The sequence below is a fragment of the Danio rerio genome, chromosome 14 (assembly GCF_052040795.2).
Source record: "Danio rerio strain M-AB ecotype USA chromosome 14, GRCz13ab, whole genome shotgun sequence".
NCBI classification, from domain to species: Eukaryota; Metazoa; Chordata; class Actinopteri; order Cypriniformes; family Danionidae; genus Danio; species Danio rerio.
Genome location: NC_141034.1, coordinates 31,020,145 through 31,031,160, shown reverse-complemented (window position 1 = coordinate 31,031,160; position 11,016 = coordinate 31,020,145). Strand labels below are relative to the sequence as shown.

Here is an 11,016-nt window from a genome sequence, read left to right as displayed (position 1 = left end):
TTAGCCTTGTTTTAACCAATCTGTCTATGTTTAGATGTCTATTAAACACCTATTAAACCCAAACATATATGCTTCTATCTATCTATCAATCTATCTATCTATCTGTATTATCAGGTGTTCTTACAGACACAAGTGTTCTCAAGGTCTCCACTGAGTTCTCACATGATGAATGTCTTCTACACAGATAAAATGGCTTTATTGTGAGAGTTCTGACACGTGGTAGAGCTACAAACATCTGTATCAAAAATAGAAGTGTCCTTGAGGATGAAAAATCAGTTCATCTTATTTCAGATACTTGTGTGGGAGAGCCATAATTGAAAAAGTTAAGTTGTTGAACTAGTTTGCAACACACTGTATACTGCATGTGTGCGTGTGTGAGAGAAAGCGAGCGAAAGAAAGAGAGTCAGATTTAGTCGCGTAAATTGAATCAGGTCAACTGTATCATCACGAATACAATTTAGGCCATTATATTGCTATTCTTTGCCATTGGACAGAGGGGTAAAATAGCTCTATAATGACAAGAAAATGATGTAGAAAGCAAGGGCCATGAAGATGTGTTGAGCATGACTTCATATATGAGTGGAAAAAAGTGAAGTACAAACAGATATAATTCCTCCTCCACCTCTTTAATCATTTTGCCTCATTTTAACAAAGAATCCATTAATAATGTCATGGATATTTAGAGTGTGCTTTGATAAATGAGATCCTGCCCCCTCTGTCTGGTGGGATTCCCATCCACTTTTGAAACCCTGAATTAATGCAATATTGCTGCCTGCTCTCAAAAGGACTTCACACGTACTAGTATTAATTACAAGTGGGAAATGACTTTGTTCATCAATCAAATAATTTTCTTCAACTTGTCAAAAGCAATGGCATCGCACTATGCATGAAGCCCCCTCTGCTTTGTTAACGGCGCTATTGTTTTGACAGAGAGTGAAAGGAAAGCAGCTGCCTCTTGTTCGTTCGGTCGTCACTAGCTGCTCAGCCACCCTGCTGAGGCAAAGTTCACTTAAAACCCCCAAACAGAGCAGAAACAAATTATCACATCAAGGTAGATTAATAGCTCGTGTTACGGAATAATCATTGCTGCTTTGAAAGCAAGAGACGTCTGTGACAAATGCTGGAAGATCTTACAGATCAGCCTTGCCTGTACTCCGTGAGCAAGCTCTGATGTAAAGGGCAGCTCAGATTGCAAATCGTGCTGTTCTGTTTCTTGGATCCGCCGATTTGAGGGACAATTACACCAAACATTGTCATTCGCATGTGCCAAATTCTGTCACAGAAACACAACCCACAACATGGCAATTCCTAACTATTTTGTGTTTGAACAAATTATAGTGGCTTATTCAAATAAATTCCAATAATCTCATTCTAATGTTTTTTTTTTTTTTTTAATCTATTGACCCCCCTTTGATGGGTACGTTTTGGATTATAGAAGGGTCTTCATGCTTTTATTTTCAATGCAGGCTCATTGGCAATATGTGTCTACATGTCGTCAATTTAGAATTATAAGGTTCTATCCGACATTTTTTGTCAAAATTGAGTTATTCACATATTTTTATTAAATGACAACTTATTTACATTATGTGATGATTTATTTGTTGTTTACATTTTAAGACTTTTTGTTAAAAAACCTGGCTCTAAAACGTTCTTTCTGTGAGCCAATCAGCATTTTGAATGCACGCACAAAGACCAATCAGGATCAGCTATCTTTGTCATTTTGCCAGATTGCTCCATTGACAGTGGAAATGATCAGAAAAAGACACAAAATCAGAGTCGACTTAATAATGCCGCACCTCCCAAAATTGAGAAGAAACTTGAAACTGAAAAGATGTGTGTAAATGTGATGATTTAGAAGCATTTTTGACATTAAGATGAAATGTAAAATTTTGCGTTGTTATGTACACGGTTAATAAACAGTGTTTATTAAACTCAATTGCGCAATGTCTGTCTTTTAAATTCTTTAAATTTGATATTAAGGCTCAAAGGGCAAATGCTTAATTTAATTTATAGGACATATAGTTCAATCAATATAATTTAATAGTTCATATAAAGCAAAAAATTAAATAAATATTACCATATTAATTACATAAAAATATAAATCCTAAAACATTTTATAAATGTTGCAGAAAGCATTTTACTAAACCAATTTTTATTTTTTGTTTGACTGTATTTCTTGATAAGTAATGCTTCAGTTAATGATCAAGTCCTGCCTTCTCATCTTGTGTATTTCATGTTTTACAGAAAAAAAGTAGCTTGATGCACATATTTGCAATTTTGAGTGACTTAATTAATACAGTTAAGTCACTTAGACATCTAAGGATCTAAGTTTTGTTTCCCTGTGTTTTTCTGGGTTGTGAAAAATATGTAACTGTGGCAAAATTGCGGAAAAATTTAGTTTTTTCTTGCATGTGTACACTCTCAGAAAAAAAGGTACAATGAGGGTACAATTTTGGTCCTAGAGGGAACAAAATATATAATTGTACCTTTAAAGGTCCCAAATTGGTCCTTAGGGCACAATTTTGTACTCAAATGGGCCAAAAAGGTACAAACGTCCAGATTTAGGTTTGAAAGGTACACTTTTGTACCTTTTATAGCACATTTGGGTACATAATTGTACTGTAAAGGACCATTTTGGCACCTTTAAAGGTACAATTATATATTTTGTTTCCCTATAGGAACAAAATTGTACCCTCAGCTTATAAGATCAAGACACCATATAACACTAATTTTTAATTAATTAATACTAAACATTAATACTAAAATCCATCATTTAAAATATAAAATTAATAAATTGATTGAATAAAATACTTTAATAATTATTTTTTTAATGTATTCAAATGTAGTTTTTTCTCAAAAAATATTTACAATTTAATGTAGAATTGAATGTATTTTTAAAAATTAAAAGCGTAAATACTGGTCTTTACTTACTGTTTAAGACCTTAAATGGGATTTAGAATAAGGATCATGCAGAGTGACAGTATCTTCATTCAGGTGGAGATGTTGCTGTCTCTTTAAGAATGCGGCTTGTTGGCAGTGTTTGTTACTGAGGCGGTCGAGTTTGCTCATGCTGGCTGTTAACACAGAACTTCGCACGATTTTCAAAGAAAAGTCTATTTTGGAGTCCACACTTTTCAGGTAAATATTTATTTATGACATATTTTCAGTTTCATTTTTACATGTGACGCCATGTTCTACTGCTTTTGTCTGACTCTCGTGCCTCGGCTTTCCCCCGCTTAAAGACCGCGAAAAAATTCTCCGGACTGCTTGGTGTACGTTTGCCTGCAGGATGGAGTTGGCTAAGAGGTCTGCAGCTTATTAAAGAAGTTAATACAATATGATATTGAAGTCACCGCGGGACATAACGTTATAGAAGGTGAGTAAGTTAACTATATGCTATTAGTTTTCTCGGTGTAAAAACACACTTTATCGCCTACGTATTCGCGCCTCATATCTTACGTTACTGCTTTATTAATAAGTGTTGCCACTGCAGAATATTATCGCAACCCAGATAGCAAAACACTCGGGCCAGTTCCGGCTAGTTTCTCGCCTGCCGGAGACTTACCCCTCGGCCCGGCTTCATTTGCTGTACTCGGACCGGATGCCTATGGACTCACTGCTCTATTCGGACTGCTTCAATCGGGCAGCAGTAAGCGAGCCGAGGCTGCCGCATCCGAGCCGGAATCGGCCCGTGAGCAAAGCGAGCGATTATGTAACCGTGGCTAATTACAAACGTGGTGTGTGTATTCCTGTACACATCTTCGTTTTAGTGTCTACATTAACGTTGAGGAGTGTCCACAAACTCTTATGTCCAGAATTGTTGGTGCTTCACTCTTGTTTATGCTTATGTTAATGTATAATTATTAACGTACCACGTTGTATGAATCGACGTTTTAAGTAATGCTTCGTTCTTTAATGTAATACCTTACAGTATTTTAACTATTTTATAAATATCTAAAAATAAACAAATAGTTATTATTTTCTCTTATTGCTTTCCAGAAGTTTTTAAAGTTTCCATTTGACCTTCAGGACAGTTGGAACAACAGAATGCAGCCTGACAGCATCAGACCAGTGAAGGTATTTCATATGAAAGCATGGCTCAGTACAAGATGCAAGTATTTCTCATTATCTGTATACCATGGTTTTAATGGCTTACATACTATTTGAAATTTGTAGGTTTTTACTTAAAAACAACAATACATGTACACATATATGTTTAAAATTATTTTCTAGGTATTCATCGAAAGATGAGAGATCAACTGAAAAATGCTATGGACCTGACACTAAGGTACTCTTTCTAAATTTTCTCTATTTGATTAATATTATTAAATTCTAGCTTTGTATGGATTCCTTCATATTTGTTTGTATGCCACATCTTATGTTCCAGGAATTGATTTTACAGCAGCACTTATCATGTTGCCAGCCTTGTTCAGCGAGAAACTTCAACATTTTGCTGTACTCAGGTGCGTAAGTTGTTTTCTGTTTAGTATATGCTGTGATAAATGCATTTTATAATTCTTGATATTCTTTATATTAGGATTGCAAAGCGGGTAGTCCCCTTACAGCAAAAAGGTCGCTGGTTCGAGCCTCGGCTGGGTCAGTTAGCATTTCTGTGTGGAGTTTGCTTGTTCTTCCCGTGTTCGTGTGGGTTCCTTACAAGTGCTCCGGTTTCCCCACAAGACCAAAGACATGTGCTATAGGTGAATTGGGTAAGCTAATTTGTCTGTAGTGTATAAATGAGTGTGTATGAATGTTTGTGTTACTGGGTTGTGGCTGGAAGGGCATCTGCTGCGTAAAATGCTGGATAAGTGGGCAGTTCATTTCACTGTGGCGACCCCAGATTAATAAAGGGACTAAGCCAAAAAAATTAATGAGTGAATGAACTTTATATTAATCATTTTATCTGTTATACTTTTTTTAAAATCAGTGAATATTAATTATTTCACATTCTATGCATGTTGACTTTCTCTTCATCAAAGATATTAATGAAATTATTGCTTTGTTATTTACAGTGAATCATCTTCACCACATCCAACAGTTCAAGTACAGGAGGACACCACAAACTGGACAACAAAACGAGTCACGGCAGTCTTCAGAGTTGATGGCATTGTGATTGGCCGGGTTAATGGTGTGGACGAATATACATTTTTATCCATCTCATTTGAAGAACACCTTGATGTTTCTGCAGTGGAATGTTTTAAATGAACTGTGGACGATGACAAGCCTCGACCCACTCCAGCTACCAGAGGGATCAACCTTGTTTTTTGTTTCTCTAAATGCTCTTGGATAATAATCACAATCATCAAGTTAATCCAGCACACTGCTCTCATTCATGCATAAAGCAAATTTTTAAATAACTTGTGGTCCTAATGAACATTTTCCAGTTATGAGTGCCTTACATGTCATGTTTACCAAAAACATAAACGTATTGTTACAACAAATTACAACTCTTCTTGAGGAAGTTGAGGAAGAATCTACTGATGTTGAGGAAGAGGCTACTGATGTTTTTGGTTTTCTGCACTGTTGATGCAATTTATAGAGAAACATTGCCTTCATTCTGAAATACAGAGAAAATGTTGATGACAAATTATTTATTATGACTGAGTATTCTGACTAAAGACAAATACTTTGGACTTTATAAAGTGCAGTACTTGATGTAGCCTGTGTAATGTGTTTATAAATCTTAAACAGTATTCTTGTGGTCTTTGTATTAAGTGTAGATGATTTACTGAACAGTGACATCTAAATTGATCTTTTTACTGTTTTACATGTCTGGTTTATACTTGCTGTGTAATTTTATTACTTGACACATTCAGTTGTGAATTGTAATAAAATATTATTACATTTCTAAATAAAAATGGACATCTGCGAACCAAAATAATTTATTTATTTGTGCATGCAGTCACCAAAGGATCAAAATGCCTGGGTCAGTACCCTGAAAATGCTATATGATATAAGAAGGTACATTTTCGTACCTTCCTTGGGGGTACAAAATTGTCCCTTAAATGGTACAAATGTAGAAGGTACAATTTTGTACCTCTAAACAGAGGTACAAAATTGTACCCTTTAGGGTACCACCCCAGTGACGGGCCATTTGTACCCTAAAAGGTACAATTTTGTACCTTTTTTTCTGAGAGTGTACTAGGGTTGCACGATATTTAAAAAATATATAATTTTACTTTCGATATGATATTTTCATTTCGATATGATTATTGCAGATCCGCACATTGCGATATCAATGCAGAAACAATATATTGTGCAGCCCTAATGTGCATCTTTCAAAGTAAAATGTCCTGTGAGTGGCACTAAAATGTTCAGCTTTATCAGACACAAATAAGCATCACTGTTTATTTGGTTAATGCATATGTTAAGAAGTCAAATGGCCAGTAAGTGACAATAAAACATGGTTGTGTTGAAAATAACCACCTAAAATAAACATCAGTACAAACCTAACAACAGTGCTTAAACAAAATATGTGTTTTAAAATGTGATGTTTTGCTGTGGCATTTCGTATGTGGTGAAAAAAAAAAAAACTATGTTCTCATGCTTGCTCGATAAAGTGAGGTATGCACCTCAAGGGAGTCTAGTACCTGTGCACAATTATATGGCTATATTCCAAAAACATTTAGATGACATGGCAAATTCAATTCCGATCTTACTGTATTCTGGTATTTCCATTGATAATGTAGGTTTTGTCTATTGAGCTACATGTTTTTAGTTACATTTGCCGGAAGCTAGCTCTCTGCAACTCTCACATGATCGACTGCTGAAGTAAGCAGATCTGCGCCCGGTCAGTATGTAGGTGGGATACCACATGGGAAAGCTAGATTGCTGCCGGAAGTGGTGTTAGTGAGGCAAAGCAACGGACACTCAATCTGCCGTCTGTGTGGGTCCTAATGCCCCAGTATAGTGAAGGGGACTGTATACTGCTCAGCGAGTGCCGTCTTTCAGATGAGACGTTAAACCGAGGTCCTGACTCTCTGTGGTCGTTAAAAATCCCAGAATATCCTTTGAAAAGAGTAGGGGTTTAACCCCGGCATCTTGGCCAAATTTGCCCTATGCAATCTCACAGCAATTTGTAACGTTTTAATTTAGTGGCTAATTCGTATTTGTACTAAATTTGTAAAATTTAGTATGATTTGCTCATAACCCAATGACGGTTGGGTTGGGTGCCACGCCTCCTTTTTAAAAATCATACATTTTCATACGATTGAACTCATACAAATTCATACGAATTAGCCACTAAACTGACAAAAACTTACATTTTCTTGTGAGGCCAGGCAGATTTTGCCCACTGGCCTCTGTCCATGATGGCCTCCAAACCATCCCCATATCATGGTCTCCTCTCCATCAATCAGTTTTTAATCACTAATTAGTGCTGCATACTAGTGATGGATTTCCCCCCTATGTGTAAAGCGTTTTGAGTGTCCAGAAAAGCGCTATATATAAATGTGAGGAATTATTAATGTTATTATTTTTTATTTACATTTTATTTTATTTTAATGTTCAAATGTAAAAGGAAGTTGGAAAACACCTTATATCTGCTGCAAAATATTGTTGATGATAAAATCGATTAATTAAGAATCCTTACATAGCTTTTACAGCTTGTGTCTTTGAGATTCTGCTAATCAAAACAGTGGTTTGTTTTGATTTGTGACATAACACTGCAGCTGTTCATCATCATGAAAGTTTATTATGTGCATGTGTTTTAAGGCCATGTCAGTTTAAACTGATGATATACAATTCCATACAACTGATGCAGAAAGCAGCTGTCAGATGACACATATCGCATGAGTATTAAGGTTTTCTTGCATGTCTTACTGCACTTAAACTATAAAAATAAACTCTGGGTTATATCAAAAACTCACAAAAAAAATTCACATAAACATTGTTAAATATATCTGTGATGTAGCAAAGGAAATTGAATATTGATATTGGATGTGTGTATTAAAATCATCATTCCAAAGCTGTCACAGAAACAGCTTGTTTTGACAAAAGGTTTATGATTTTTTTTTTTAATGTTTTTTGGATGATGTGTAAGTTGTTTTGTCTTCTGGTGTTGTTGTTATTATGTGATTGTAATTAATTGTGGGACCCCCTTGAAAATGACATGAATAAATGAATAAATATCAATTTTCGGTAGTACTACAAAAAATGGTTTGAATTTTTACGATTATAGAGTAGTTGTGTACAAGCACTGTAGAGATACTTTATTTCAATATCTATTTATTATTTAAAATAAAAAATTATTCTTACCCTGTTGCAATAGCATTTCTAAAATGTTGATTGTAGGGGAACTGTTTTTTGTATGTTATGTGATTTTCATATTTTTTTCTGTTAATATTAAGTATTAAAACAATGCAGATAAACAATGCTATCAGCAGCCCTACTTCATGAAATGTCAAAATCAAAGTTTCAATAAGTCTCTTATATATTTGCACATTGTACCAAGATCACAGAACTTTGTGGCTCGACTGTATATCTTATAATGTAGTGAACTGTATTTTGACTTATTTTTTTCTAAACATTTCTCTGTGAGCAATAAAATGAAGTGCTTCAGTCGCACAGCTTTGATCACTCGACGTGCTGCTTCACTGACTACAGAGGAGTTCTGCTTGTCGTCAGTAAAATTTTGTGTCAACAAGACTTCAGTTAACAAGAATTTCTGATAAGAGCTCTTAAAAGCGGAGATGCGCTGAGAAATTCACCTCACACACTGTTTGTTTTTACTTTCTCCAACAATCAGAAATGTTCACAAAACAAGTAACAATCTTATCTCCATATTATTCATCTTAACCTTTGTTTTCATTCCGAGATTACAACGAACATCACAAAGCCTTCATTATGCTTCTAGACTAGATTGGTCTAGAACCAGCGCATGATACATGGAGCCAATTTCAAGCTGGTGTTTAGGAAATATGTCATGCTCAACTCAACCTTGCACTTGTTGAAACACAGTGAATAAGATGTGGGCTCTTGTGGATATATGTTTGATGAAATTGACACATATTATTGATTTTTCCTTGCAGGAAAATACACAATGTATAGTCTAACATGTCAGCTGGAGAAGTAAAGAGATTTAACTTTCACAGAGGGCCGCTCTCACAGCGAGAACATAGCTGGCAAAGCGTTCTTAGGATGCAGCCACTGTCTATTTATTTAGCCCGAAGCAAAGACTGATATTGCTGGATTTGCATATACATGCATTTGTAAAGATCCAATCAGACATCAAGGTGCAAACACAATTCCAGAATTCAAAGCTTAGACAGGGCTCGGTGAAACAAATGCACATAGCCTGGGGTGGCAGAGAAGCAGATAAAGCAGCTCACTGTATCTAGCTGATAGAACTGAGTGAACATTACCTTCTTTTCAGAAAAAATAAATAAATAAATAATTTGTTGGTTGGCATTTTTAGGGAAACATTGTCCAGATTCTGTACTTGCGTTTTTTTTTTTTTTTTAACATATTTGGACATGTTTGTCCCTGTGGACTTGAAAGTAATAAAACTCTCTTTGAGCATTCCTGTTTATCTAGTGGGAGGATGTGTAATGTTTATGACAGCTTTTAAAATATTTACACCACATTTCAAATAATCTTTTTTTTTATTTAATCACATTTTGTGTTATAAATTGCATTTTAAGCATTATTTATTTTCTGATTATAGCTAGCAAGTGTTTTTATGCAGGTTAAATTCACAATGAAATAATATCTTGACATTCTATTTTATTATTTGCATTATTTGCACATAATTATACATTATGATTGCATAAATAAATTATAATGTAATATAATTTGTGATTTTGTTTCTTTATGTTATTCTATTTGCTCATTACATTACATTCATTTAAAAAGTTTAATGTGAAAGCATTATTGTGTATTATAGTATTTCTTTATATATATATATATATATGGTAACACTTTATTATTACTACACACTACAAATAATTTATTAAGCATTAGCAAATACTGAATTCGTTATCTCTTAAGCCTTAACTATACATGAATAAGCATTAGTAAGCAGTTTATAACTGCAGCTACAAATGCTCTATTGTTGACTTATAAGCACCCATATAATGTGTTTAACAATTGTAATTTCATACTTAGTTAATGATTTATTTTTCATTACTAAATTAAGTATCACATTATTTACAAGCAATTTGTAATTAAGAGTAGTTGAGGGTTTTAGGATCATTCAGAATAAGTTAGTAAATGATTAATAAACTATTGAAATCAACATTTATATGTCTTATTATTCAGGCATATATTAATGGTTGCTATGTATATTAATATATTTATCAAGCCTCTTCAACTGCTCCAGAATGCAGCAGCACGAGTGGTCTTCAATGAACCTAAACGAGCACATGTCACTCCGCTGCTAGTCCGTTTGCACTGGCTGCCAGTTGCTGCTCGCATCAAATTCAAAGCTCTGATGTTTGCCTACAAAGTGACTTCTGGCCTTGCTCCTTCTTATCTGCTCTCACTTCTGCAGATCTATGTGCCCTCCAGAAACTTGCGTTCTGTGAATGAACGTCGCCTCGTGGTTCCATCCCAAAGAGGGAAGAAATCACTTTCGCGAACGCTCACGCTCAATCTGCCCAGTTGGTGGAATGAACTCCCTAACTGCATCAGAACAGCAGAGTCACTCGCTACTTTCAAGAAACGACTAAAAACTCAACTATTTAGTCTCCACTACACTTCCTAATCTGCAATTGCCTCTCTGAATATTACACTAACTGTACCAAAAAAAAAAAAAACACACTAATACTATTAATACTTCCCTTCTTAGACTTTACAGACCTGAAACTTGCCTGTACCACTTATTCATAGTTGCTCTTAGTTGTGTAAATTGCTTCCTTGTCCTCATTTGTAAGTCGCTTTGGATAAAAGTGTCTGCTAAATGACTAAATGTAAATGTAAATGTAATAAATGCTTTATCAACTCAACTTCATCTAGTTTTGTGACCTAATCTAAAGTGAGGACTATTTATGCTCTATAAATCCCCTATAAATTATAAAT

The 11,016-nt window shown here is 34.8% G+C and overlaps 2 long non-coding RNA genes across 3 annotated transcripts; one reads left to right on the top strand and one right to left on the bottom strand.

Annotated features, from left to right (window-relative positions):
- Window positions 1–1,394: 1,394 nt before the first annotated feature.
- LOC147833968 (uncharacterized) lies at window positions 1,395–7,222 on the bottom strand. The gene is made up of 3 exons (XR_015507534.1): window positions 6,143–7,222; window positions 1,742–2,418; window positions 1,395–1,654 (listed from the first exon to the last, which is right to left on the bottom strand). It is a non-coding gene; the product is annotated as an uncharacterized LOC147833968 (long non-coding RNA).
- On the top strand, window positions 3,025–5,875 carry LOC137487526 (uncharacterized). Of its 2 annotated transcripts, none has more exons than XR_015506961.1 (7): window positions 3,025–3,138; window positions 3,243–3,376; window positions 4,000–4,077; window positions 4,234–4,288; window positions 4,388–4,463; window positions 4,538–4,709; window positions 5,013–5,875. It is a non-coding gene; the product is annotated as an uncharacterized LOC137487526 (long non-coding RNA). The 2 variants fall into 2 exon arrangements; XR_015506962.1 differs by having other exon boundaries at window positions 4,000–4,111.
- Window positions 7,223–11,016: the final 3,794 nt, after the last annotated feature.